General features: G+C 49.2%; 1 long non-coding RNA gene across 5 annotated transcripts in view; it reads right to left on the bottom strand.

The window, feature by feature from the left end:
* Positions 1-13,186, bottom strand: part of LOC309621304 — a 31,622-nt gene that overhangs the window by 1,358 nt on the left and 17,078 nt on the right. Inside the window, exons 2-4 of one of the 5 annotated variants that reach the window (XR_014239900.1) lie at positions 1,491-1,930; positions 871-910; positions 159-349 (exon numbers count right to left, since the gene is read on the bottom strand). This is a non-coding gene — a long non-coding RNA (uncharacterized lncRNA). Of the gene's footprint in view, positions 1-158; positions 511-670; positions 711-870; positions 911-955; positions 991-1,490; positions 1,931-13,186 lie in introns of those variants that run through there. The other 4 variants (XR_014239899.1, XR_014239901.1, XR_014239903.1 and 1 more) reach the window with 4 other exon arrangements.

Raw genomic sequence — 13,186 nt, 5'->3', positions numbered from 1 at the left:
TCCCAGGCCACAGAGTTCCAGAGTCAAACCGTTCTCATGTTCCCAGGCCACAGGGTTCCAGAATCAACCGATGTCATGTTCCCAGGCCACAGGGTTCTAGAATCAATACTCAGTTATGGTCCCAGGCTACAGGGTTCCAGAATAAAACCTCAGTCATGTTCCCAGTACACAGGGTTCCAGAACCAAGGCTAAGTCAGGTTCCCAGGGCAAAGTATTCCGCAATCTAAACAGATGTCATGTTCCCATGCCCCAGGATTCCAGAATCACGCCTCAGTCATATTCCCAGGCCACAGGGATCCAGAATCAAACCTCATTCATGTTGCCAGGCCATAGGGTACCACCATCAAACCTCAGTCATATCCCCAGGCCACAAGTTTCCAGAATCAAACCGATTTCATGTTCCCAGGCAATAGGGTACCAGAATCCACACCGATGTCATATTCCCAAGCCACAGGATGCCACAATCTAACATCAGTCATGTTCCCAGGCCAATGCTTTCTAGAATCAAACCTCAATCATATTCCCGGGCCACATGGTTTCAGAATCAAACCTCAGTCGTGTTCCTAGGACACAGGTTTCCAGGATAAAACCTCAGTCATATTCCCAGGCCAGGGGGTTCCACAATCAAACCTCAGTCATGTTCCCAGGCCACATGGTTCCACCATCAAACCTCAGTCATGTTGCCAGGCCACAGGGTTCCACCATCAAGCCTCAGTCATGTTCCCAGGCCACAGGGTTCCAGAATCAAACCAATGTCAAGTTCCCAGGCCATGGGTTTCTAGTACCAGGCCACAGTAATGTTTCCAGGGCACAGGGTGCCACAATCAACCCTCAGTCATGTTGCCAGGCCACAGGGCTCCACCATCAAACCTCAGTCATGTTGCCAGGCCACAGGGTTCCACCATCAAGCCTCAGTCAAGTTCCCAGGCCACAGGGTTCCAGAATCAAGCCTCAGTCATTTTGCCAGGCCAGAGTGTTCCACCATCAAACCTCAGTCATGATCCCAGTTCACATGTTTCCACAATGAAACCTCAGTCATTTTCCCAGGCCACAGGTTTCCAGAATCAAACCTCAGTCATATTCCCAAGACACATGGTTCCAGAATCAAACCTCAGTCATGTTCGCAGGCCACAGGTTTCAACAATCAAACCACAGTCATTTTCCCAGGCAAGAGGTTTCTGCAATCAAACCTCAGCCATTTTCCCAGGCCACAGGGTTGCAGAATCCAACCGATGTCATGTTCCCAGGCCACAGGGTTCCAGAAGCAAACCTCAGTCTTGTTCCCAGGACACAGGTTTCCAGAATTAAACCTCAGTCATATTCCCAGACCAGACGGTTCCACAATCAAACCTCAATCCTGTTGCCAGGCCATGGTTCCACCATCAAGTCTCAGCCATGTTCTCAGGCCAGAGTGTTCCACAACCAAACCTAAGTCATCTTGCCAGGCCACAGGGTTCCACCATCAAACCTCAGTCATGTTGCCAGGCCACCTCAGTCATGTTCGCAAGCCTGAGAGTTCCACAATCAAACCTCAATCATGTTGCCACGCCACAGGGTACAACCAGCAAATCTCATTCATGTTCCAAGGAAACAGGGTTCCAGAATCAAACCAATGGCATGTTCCCACGAAAATGGTTTCCAGTATCAGGCCTCAGTCATGTTCCCAGTGCACAGGGTTCCACCATCAAACCTCGGTCATGTTGCCAGTCCACAGGTTTCTGCGATCAAACCACAGTCAAGTTCCCAGGCCACAGGGTTCCAGAATCAAGCCTCAGTCATGTTACCAGGCCACAGGGTACCACCATCAAACCTCAGTCATGTTCCCAGGCCACAGGGTTCCTCCATCAAACCTCAATCATGTTCCCAGAACACAGGTTTCCAGAATCAACCCGATATCATGTTCCCTGGACACAGTCTTCCAGAATCAAACCTCAGTCATGTTGCCAGGCCCCAGCTTTCCACCATCAAACCTCAGAAATGTTCCCAGGCCACAGGGTTCCAGAGTCAAACCGTTCTCATATTCCCAGGCCTCAGGGTTCCAGAATCAACCGATGTCATGTTCCCAGGCCACAGGGTTCTAGAATCAATCCTCAGTTATGTTCCCAGGCCACAGGGTTCCAGAATAAAACCTCAGTCTTGTTCCCAGTCCACAGGGTTCCAGAACCAAGGCTCAGTCAGGTTCCCAGGGCAAAGTATTCCACAATCTAAACAGATGTCATGTTCCCATGCCTCAGGATTCCAGAATCACGCCTCAGTCATTTTCCCAGGTCACAGGGATCCAGATTCAAACCTCATTCATGTTGTCAGGCCATAGGGTACCACCATCAAACCTCAGTCATATCCCCAGGCCACAAGTTTCCAGAATCAAACCGATTTCATGTTCCCAGGCAACAGGGTACTAGAATCCACACCGATGTCATATTCCCATGCCCCAGGAATCCAGAATCACGCCTCAGTCATTTTCCCAGGCCACAGGGCTTCAGAATCCAACCGTTGTCATTTTCCCAGGGCACAGGGTTCCAGATCCAAACAACAGTCATGTTCCCAGGCCAGAGGGTTCCACAATCAAACCTCAGTCATTTTCCCAGGCCACAGGGTTCCAGAATCAAACCAATGTCAAGTTCCCAGGCCATGGGGTTCCAGTACCAGGCGACCGTCATGTTTCCAGGGCACAGAGTTCCACAATGAAACCTCAGTCATGTTGCCAGTCCACAGGTTTCTGCCATCAAACCTCAGTCAAGTTCCCAGGCCACAGGGTTCCAGAATCAAGCCTCAGTCATTTTGCTAGGCCAGAGTGTTCCATCATCAAACCTCTGTCATGATCCCAGGCCACATGTTTCCACAATGAAACCTCAGTCATTTTCTCAGGCCACAGGTTTCCAGAATCAAACCTCAGTCATATTCCCAAGACACATGGTTCCAGAATCAAACCTAAGTCATGTTCGCAGGCCACAGGTTTCAACAATCAAACCTCAGTCATGTTCCGAGGCCACATGTGTCCAGAATCAAACCTCAGTTATGTTCCCAGGGAACAGGCTTCCAGAAACAAACCTCAGTCATGTTCCCAGGCCACAGGGGTTCAGAATCAAACCACAGTCATGTTCCCAGGCCAGAGGTTTCCACAATCATACCTCAGTCGTGTTGCCAGGCCACAGGGTTCCAGAATCCAACCGATGTCATGTTCCCTGTCCACAGTCTTCCAGAATCAAACCTCTGTCATGTTGCCAGGTCACAGGTTTCTACCATCAAACCTCAGATAAGTTTCCAGGACACAGGGTTCCAGAGTCAAACCGTCCTCATGTTCCCAGGCCACAGGTTTCCAGAATCCACCGATGTCATGTTCCCAGGCTACAGGGTTCCAGATTCAAACAACAGTCATGTTCCCAGGCCAGAGGGTTCCACAATCAAACCTTAGCCATATTCACAGGCCACAGGGTTCCAGAATCCAACCGATGTCATGTTCCCAGGCCACAGGGTTCCAGAAGCAAACCTCAGTCTTGTTCCCAGGACACAGGTTTCCAGAATCAACCCGATATCATGTTTCCTGGCCACAGTCTTCCAGAATCAAACCTCAGTCATGATCCCAGGCCACATGATTCCACAATGAAACCTCAGTCATTTTCCCAGGCCACAGGTTTCTAGAATCAAACCTCAGTCATGTTCGCAGGCCACAGGTTTCAACAATCAAACCTCAGTCATATTCCCAGGACAGACGTTTCCAGAATCAACCCGATATCGTGTTCCCAGGCCAGAGGGTTCCACAATCAAACCTCAGTCATGTTCCCAGGCAACAGGGCTTCAGAATCCAACCGTTGTCATTTTCCCAGCCCACAGGGTCCCAGATCCAAACCACAGTCATGTTCCCAGGCCAGAGGGTTCCACAATCAAACCTCAGCCATTTTCCCAGGCCACAGGGTTCCAGAATCCAACCGATGTCATGTTCCCAGGCCACAGGGTTCCAGAAGCAAACCTCAGTCTTCTTCCCAGGACACAGGTTTCCAGAATTAAACCTCAGTCATATTCCCAGACCAGACGGTTCTACCATCAAACCTCAGTCATGTTGCCAGGCCACCTCAGTCATGTTCGCAAGCCTGAGGGTTCCACAATCAAACCTCAATCATGTTGCCAGGCCACAGGGTACAACCAGCAAATCTCATTCATGTTCCAAGGAAACAGGGTTCCAGAATCAAACCAATGGCATGTTCCCACGAAAAGGGGTTCCAGTATCAGGCCTCAGTCATGTTCCCAGTGCACAGGGTTCCACCATCAAACCTCAGTCATGTTCCCAGGCCACAGGGTTCCTCCATCAAATCTCAATTATGTTTCCAGGCCACAGGGTTCCACAATAAAACCTCAGTCATATTCCCAGGCCAGAGGGTTCCACAATCAAAACTCAGTCCTGTTGCCAGGCCACGGTTCCACCATCAAGCCTCAGTCATGTTCCCAGGCCACATGTTTCCACAATGAAACCTCAGTCATTTTCCCAGGCCACAGGTTTCTAGAATCAAACCTCAGACATATTCCCAGGACACATGGTTTCAGAATCAAACCTCAGTCATGTTCGCAGGCCACAGGTTTCAACAATCAAACCTCAGTCATGCTCCCAGGACACAGGTGTCTAGAATCAAACCTCTGTCATGTTCCCAGGGAACAGGCTTCCAGAAATAAACCTCAGTCATGTTCCCAGGACACAGGGTTTCAGAATCAAACCACAGTCATGTTCCCAGCCAATTGGTTTCCACGATCAAACCTCAGTCATGTTCCCAGGCCACAGGGTTTCAGAATCCAACCGATGTCATGTTCCCAGGCCACAGGGTTCCAGATTCAAACCACAGTCATGTTCCCAGGCCAGAGGTTTCCACAATCAAACCTCAGCCATGTTCCCATGCCACAGGGTTCCAGAATCCAACCGATGTCATGTTCCCAGGCCACAGGGTACGGAAGCAAACCTCAGTCGTGTTCCCAGGACACAGGGTTCCAGAAGCAACCCAATATCATGTTCCCTGTCCACAGTCTTCCAGAATCAAACCTCAGTCATGTTGCCAGGCCACAGGTTTCCACCATTAAACCTCACAAATGTTCCGAGGCCACAGGGTTCCAGATTCAAACCGTTCTCATATTCCCAGGCCACAGGGGTCCAGAATCAATCATCAGTTACGTTCCCAGGCTACAGGGTTCCAGAATAAAACCTCAGTCATGTTCCCAGTCGAAAGGTTTCCACAATCAAACCGATTTCAAGTTCCTAGGCCATGGGTTTCCACTACCAGGCCACAGTCATGTTTCCAGAGCACAGGGTTCTACAATCAAACCTCAGTCATGTTGCCAGTCCACAGGTTTCTGCCATCAAACCTCAGTCAAGTTCCCAGGCCACAGATTTCCAGAATGAAACCTCAGTCATATTCCCAGGACACATGGTTCCAGAATCAAACCTCAGTCATATTTGCAGGACCCATGATTCCACAATCAAAACACAGTCATGTTCCCAGCACAAAGGTGTCTAGAATCAAACCTCAGTCATGTTCCCAGTCCAAAGGGTTCCAGAACCAAGCCTCAATCAGGTTCCCAGGGCACAGTATTCCACAATCTAAACAGATGTCATGTTCCCAGGCCACAGGATTCCAGAATCACGCCTCAGTCATGTTCCCTGGCCACAGGGTTCCAGAATCAAACCAATGACAAGTTCCCAGGCCATGGGTTTCAAGTATCATGTCGCAGTCATGTTTCCAGGGCAGAGGTTCCTACAATCAAACCTCAGTCATGTTGCCAGTCCACAGGTTTCTGCCATCAAACCTCAGTCAAGTTCCCAGGCCACAGATTTCCAGAATCAAATCTTAGTCATATTCCCATGACACATGGTTCCAGAATCAAACCTCAGTCATGTTCGCAGGCCACAGGATTCAACAATCAAACCACAGTCATGTTCCCAGGAGAAAGGTGTCCAGAAGCCAACCTCACTCATGTTCCCAGGGAACAGGGTTCCAGAAACAAACCTCAGTCATGTTGCCAGGCCACAGGTTTCCACCATCAAACCTCAGATATATTCCCAAGCCACAGGGTTCCAGAATCCACTGATGTCATGTTCCCCGGGCACAGGGTTCCAGAATCCACTGATGTCATGTTCCCAGGCCACAGGATTCCAGAATAAAGCCTCAGTCATGTTCCCAGTCCACAGGGTTCCAGAACCAAGCCTCAGTCAGGTTCCCAGGGCCCAGTATTCCACAATCTAAACAGATGTCATGTTCGCAGGCCACAGCATTCCAGAAGAACGCCTCAGTCTTGTTCCTGGCCACAGGGCTCCAGAATCAAACCAATGTCAAGTTCCCAGGCCATGGGTTTCAAGTATCAGGTCGCAGTCATGTTTCCAGGGCACAGCGTTCTACAATCAAACCTCAGTCATGTTGCCAGTCCACAGGTTTCTGCCATCAAACCTCAGTCAAGTTCCCAGGCCACAGATTTCCAGAATCAAACCTCAGTCATATTCCCAGGACACATGGATCCAGAATCAAACCTCAGTCATGTTTGCAGGACCCATGGTTCCACATTGAAACCACAGTCATGTTCCCAGGACAAAGGTGTCCAGAAGCAAAACTCACTCATGTTCCCAGGGAACAGGGTTCCAGAAACAAACCTCAGTCATGTTGCCAGGCCACAGGTTTCCACCATCAAACCTCAGACATATTCCCAAGGCACAGGGTTCCAGAATCAAACCGTTCTCATGTTCCCAGGCCACAGGGTTCCAGAATCCACTGATGTCATGTTCCCCGGCCACAGGGTTCCAGAATCAATCCTCAGTTATGTTCCCAGGCTACAGGGTTCCAGAATAAAAGCTCAGTCATGTTCCCAGTCCACAGGGTTCCAGAACCAAGCCTCAGTCAGGTTCCCAGGGCACAGTATTCCACAATCTAAACAGATGTCATGTTCCCAGGCCACAGGTTTCCAAAATCACGCCTATGTCATGTTCCCTGGCCACAGGGATCCAGAATCAAACCTCAGTCATGTTGCCAGGCCATAGGGTACCACCATCAAACCTCAGTCATATTCCCAGACCATAGGTTTCCACAATCAAAACGATTTCATGTTCCCAGGCAACATGGTACCAGAATCCAAACCGATGTCATGTTTCCAGGCCACAGGATTACACAATCTAACATCAGTCATGTTCCCAGGCCACAGGGTTCCAGAATCAAACCACAGTCATATACCCAGGCCACATGGTCCCAGAATCAATCCTGAGTCATGTTCCCAGTCCACAGGATTCCAGAACCAAGACTTCAGTCAGGTTACCAGGGCACAGTATTCCATAATCTAAACAGATGTCATGTTCCCAGGCCGCAGGTTTCCAGAATCACGCCTCAGTCATGTTCCCAGGCCACAGGGTTCCAGAATCAAACCAATGTCAAGTTCCTAGGTCATGGGTTTCCAGTACCAGGCCGCAGTCATGTTTCCATGGCACAGGGTTCTACAATCAAACCTCAGTCATGTTGCCAGTCCACAGGTTTCTGCCATCAAACCTCAGTCAAGTTCCCAAGCCACAGATTTCCAGAATCAAACCTCAGTCATATTCCCAGGACACATGGATCCAGAATCAAACCTCAGTAATGTTTGCAGGACCCATGGTTCCACAATCAAACCACAGTCATGTTCCCAGGACAAAGGTGTCCAGAAGCAAAACTCACTCATGTTCCCAGGGAACAGGGTTCCAGAAACAAACCTCAGTCATGTTGCCAGGCCACAGGTTTCCACCATCAAACCTCAGACATATTCCCAAGGCACAGGGTTCCAGAATCAAACCGTTCTCATGTTCCCAGGCCACAGGGTTCCAGAATCCACTGATGTCATGTTCCCCGGCCACAGGGTTCCAGAATCAATCCTCATTTATGTTCCCAGGCTACAGGGTTCCAGAATAAAAGCTCAGTCATGTTCCCAGTCCACAGGGTTCCAGAAAAAAGCCTCAATCAGGTTCCCAGGGCACAGTACTCCACAATCTAAACAGATGTCATGTTCCCAGGCCACAGGTTTCCAAAATCACGCCAATGTCATGTTTTCTGGCCACAGGGATCCAGAATCAAACCTCAGTCATGTTGCCAGACTATAGGGTACCACCATCAAACCTCAGTCATATTCCCAGACCACAGGTTTCCACAATCAAACCGATTTCATGTTCCCAGGCAACATGGTACTAGAATCCAAACCGATGTCATGTTTCCAGGCCACAGGATTACACAATCTAACATCAGTCATGTTCCCAGGCCAATGGCTTCCAGAATCAAACCACAGTCATATACCCAGGGCACATGGTCCGAGAATCAATCCTGAGTCATGTTCCCAGTCCACAGGATTCCAGAACGAAGCCTTCAGTCAGGTTCCCAGGGCACAGTATTCCACAATCTAAACAGATGTCATGTTCCCAGGCCGCAGGTTTCCAGAATCATGCCTCAGTCATGTTCCCAGGCCACAGGGTTCCAGAATCAAACCAATGTCAAGTTCCTAGGTCATGGGTTTCCAGTACCAGGCCGCAGTCATATTTCCATGGCACAGGGTTCTACAATCAGACCTCAGTCATGTTGCCAGTCCACAGGTTTCTGCCATCAAACCTCAGTCAACTTCACAGGTCAAAGATTTCCAGAATCAAACCTCAGTCATATTCCCAGGACACATGGTTCCAGAATCAAACCTCAGTCATGTTCCCAGGCCACAGGGTTCCAGAATCAAACCAATGACAAGTTCCCAGGCCATGGGTTTCCAGTATCAGGTCGCAGTCATGTTTCCAGGGCACAGGGTTCTACAATCAAACCTCAGTCATGTTGCCAGTTCACAGGCTTCTGCCATCAAACCTCAGTCAAGTTCCCAGGCCACAAATTTCCAGAATCAAAGCTCAGTCATATTCCCAGGACACAGGGTTCCAGAATCAAACCTCAGTCATGTTCGCAGGCCACAGGATTCCACAATCAAACCACAGTCATGTTCCCAGGAGAAAGGTGTCCAGAAGCAAACCTCACTCATGTTCCCAGGGAACAGGGTTCCAGAAACAAACCTCAGTCATGTTGCCAGGCCACAGGTTTCCACCATCAAACCTCAGACATATTCCCAAGGCACAGGGTTCCAGAATCAAACCGTTCTCATGTTCCCAGGCCACAGGGTTCCAGAATCCACTGATGTCATGTTCCCCGGCCACAGGGTTCCAGAATCAATCCTCAGTTATGTTCCCAGGCTACAGGGTTCCAGAATAAAAGCTCAGTCATGTTCCCAGTCCACAGGGTTCCAGAACCAAGCCTCAGTCAGGTTCCCAGGGCACAGTATTCCACAATCTAAACAGATGTCATGTTCCCAGGCCACAGGATTCCAGAATCACGCCTCAGTCATGTTCCCTGGTCACAGGGTTCCAGAATCAAACCAATGTCAAGTTCCCATTCCATGGGTTTCAAGTATCAGGTCGCAGTCATGTTTCCAGGGCACAGGGTTCTACAATCAAACCTCAGTAATGTTGCCAGTCCACAGATTTCTGCCATCAAACCTCAGTCAAGTTCCCAGGCCACAGATATCCAGAATCAAACCTCAGTCATTTTCCCAGGCCACACTTTTCCAGAATTACGCCCCAGTCAGGTTCCCAGGCCAGAGGGTTTCAGAATCAAACCAATGTCAAATTCCTAGGCCATGGGTTTCCACTACCAGGCCACAGTCATGTTTCAAGGGCACAGGGTTCTACAATCAAACCTCAGTCATGCTGACAGGTCCACAGGTTTCTGCCATCAAACCTCAGTCAATTCCCAGGCCACAGATTTCCAATATCAAACCTCAGTCATATTCGCAGGACACATGGTTCCAGAATCAAACCTCAGTCATATTTGCAGGACCCATGATTCCACAATCAAAACACAGTCATGTTCCCAGCACAAAGGTGTCCAGAATCAAACCTCAGTCATGTTCCCAGGGAACAGGGTTCCAGAAACAAACCTCAGTCATGTTGCCAAGCCACAGGTTTCCACCATGAAACCTCAGACATGTTCCCAGGCCACAGGGTTCCAGAATCAAACCGTTCTCATGTTCCCAGGCCACAGGGTTCCAGAATCCACTGATGTCATATTCCCAGGCCACAGGGTTCCAGAAACAATCCTCAGTTATGCTCGCAGGCTACAGGGTTCCAGAATAAAACCTCAGTCATGTTCCCAGTCCACAGGGTACCAGAACCAAGCCTCAGTCAGATTCCCAGGGCTCAGTATTCCACAATCTAAACAGAGGTCATGTTCCCAGGCAACAGGATTCCAGAATCACGCCTCAGTCTTGTTCCTGGCCACAGGCTTCCAGAATCAAACCAATGTCAACTTCCCAGGCCATGTGTTTCAAGTATCAGGTCGCAGTCATGTTTCCAGGGCACAGGGTTCTTCAATCAAACCTCAGTAATATTGCCAGTCCACAGATTTCTGCCATCAAACCTCAGTCAAGTTCTCAGGCCACAGATTTCCAGATTCAAATCTCAGTAATATTCCCAGGCCACACTTTTCCAGAATCACGCCTCAGTCATGTTCCCAGGCCACAGGGTTCCAGAATCCACTGATGTCATGTTCCCAGGCCACAGGATACCAGAATAAAACCTCAGTCATGTTCCCAGGCCACAGGGTTCCAGAACCAAGCCTCAGTCAGTTTCCCAGGGCACAGTATTCCACAATCTAAACAGATGTCATGTTCCCAGGCCACAGGATTCCAGAATCACGCCTCAGTCTTGTTCCTGGCCATAGGGTTCCAGAATCAAACCAATATCAAGTTCCCAGGCCACAGTTTTCCAGAATCACGCCTCAGTCATGTTCCCAGGCCACAGCGTTCCAGAATCAAACCAATGAGAAATTCCTAGGCCATGGGTTTCCACTACCAGGCCACAGTCATGTTTCCAGTGCACAGGGTTCTACAATCAAACCTCAGTCATGTTGGCAGTCCACAGGTTTCTGCCATCAAACCTCAGTGAAGTTCCCAGGCCACAGTTTTCCAGAATCAAACCTCAGTCATATTCCCAGGACACCTGGTTCCAGGATCAAACCTCAGTCATGTTTCCAGGACCCATGATTGCACAATCAAAACACAGTCATGTTCCTAGCACAAAGGTGTCCAGTATCAAACCTCAGTCATGTTCCCAGGGAACAGGGTTCCAGAAACAAACCTCCGTCATGTTGCCAAGCCACATGTTTCCACCATCAAACCTCAGATATATTCCCAAGCCACAGGGTTCCAGAATCAAACCGTTCTCATATTCCCAGGCCACAGGGTTCCAGAATCCACTGATGTCATGTTCCCCGGCCACAGGGTTCCAGAATCAATCCTCAGTTATGTTCGCAGGCTACAGGGTTCCAGAATAAAACCTCAGTCATGTTCCCAGGCCACAGGATTCCAGAATCACGCCTCAGTCATGATTCCAGGCCACAGGAATCCAGAATCAAACCTCAGTCATGTTGCCAGACCATAGGGTACCACCATCAAACCTCAGTCATATTCCCAGACCACAGGTTTCCACAATCAAACCGATTTCATGTTCCCAGGCAACAGGGTACCAGAATCCAAAGTGATGTCATGTTCCAAGGCCCCAGGATTCCACAATCTAACATCAGTCATGTTCACAGGCCAATGGTTTCCAGAATCAAACCACAGTCATATCCCCAGGCCACATGGTTCCAGAATCAAAACTCAGTCATGTTCCCAGTCCACAGGATTCCAGAACCAAGCTTTCAGTCAGTTTCCCAGGGCACAGTATTCCATAATCTAAACAGATGTCATGTTCCCAGGCCGCAGGTTTCCAGAATCACGCCTCAGTCATGTTCCCAGGCCACAGGGTTCCAGAATCAAACCAATGTCAAATTTCTAGGCCATGGGTTTCCAGTACCAAGCCACAGTCATGTTTCCAGGGCACAGCATTCCAGAATCTCGCCTCAGTCATGTTCCCTGGCCACAGGGTTCCAGAATCAAACAAATGTCAAGTTCCCAGGCCATGGGTTTCAAATATCAGGTCGCAGTCATGTTTCCAGGGCACAGGGTTCTACAATCAAACATCAGTCATGTTGCCAGTCCACAGGTTTCTGCCATCAAACCTCAGTCAAGTTCCCAGGCCACAGATTTCCAGAATCAAAGCTCAGTCATATTCCCATGACACATGTTTCCAGAATCAAACCTCAGTCATGTTCGCAGGCAACAGGATTTCACAATCAAACCATAGTCATGTTCCCAGGAGAAAGGTGTACAGAAGCAAACCTCACTCATGTTGCCAGGGAACAGGGTTCCAGAAACAAACCTCAGTCATGTTGCCAGGCCACAGGTTTCCACCATCAAACCTCAGATATATTCCCAAGAAACAGGGTTCCAGAATCAAACCGTTCTCAAGTTTCCAGGCAACAGGGTTCCAAAATCCACTGATGTCATGTTCCCAGGCCACAGGATTCCAGAATAAAACCTCAGTCATGTTCCCAGTCCACAGGGTTCCAGAACCAAGCCAGAGTCAGGTTCCCAGGGCCCAGTATTCCACAATCTAAACAGATGTCATGTTCGCAGGCCACAGCATTCCAGATCCACGCCTCAGTCTTGTTCCTGGCCACAGGGTTCCAGAATCTAACCAATGTCAAGTTCCCAGGCCATGGGTTTCAAGTATCAGGTCGCAGTCATGTTTCCAGGGCACAGGGTTCTACAATCAAACCTCAGTAATGTTGCCAGTCCACAGGTTTCTGCCATCAAACCTCAGTCAAGTACCCAGGCCACAGATTTCCAGAATCAAACCTCAGTCATATTCCCAGGCCACACTTTTCAAGAATCACGCCTCAGTCATGTTGCCAGACCATAGGGTACCACCATCAAACCTCAGTCATATTCCCAGATCACAGGTTTCCACAATCAAACCGATTTCATGTTCCCAGGCAACAGGGTACCAGAATCCAAAGTTATGTCATGTTCCCAGGCCCCAGGATTCCACAATCTAACATCAGTCATGTTCACAGGCCAATGGTTTCCAGAATCAAACCACAGTCATATTCCAGGGCCACATGGTTCCAGAATCAAACCTCAGTCATGTTCCCAGTCCACAGGATTCCAGAACCAAGCTTTCAGTTAGGTTCCCAGGGCAGAGTATTCCATAATCTAAAGAGATGTCATGTTCCCAGGCCGCAGGTTTCCAGAATCACGCCTCAGTCATGTTCCCAGGCCACAGGTTTCC

The sequence above is a fragment of the Balaenoptera borealis genome (assembly GCF_965194805.1).
Source record: "Balaenoptera borealis genome assembly, contig: HAP1_SCAFFOLD_425, whole genome shotgun sequence".
Lineage (NCBI taxonomy): Eukaryota > Metazoa > Chordata > Mammalia > Artiodactyla > Balaenopteridae > Balaenoptera > Balaenoptera borealis.
The sequence above is the reverse complement of the archived record's forward strand: the minus strand, read 5'-3'. Positions and strand labels throughout refer to the sequence as shown.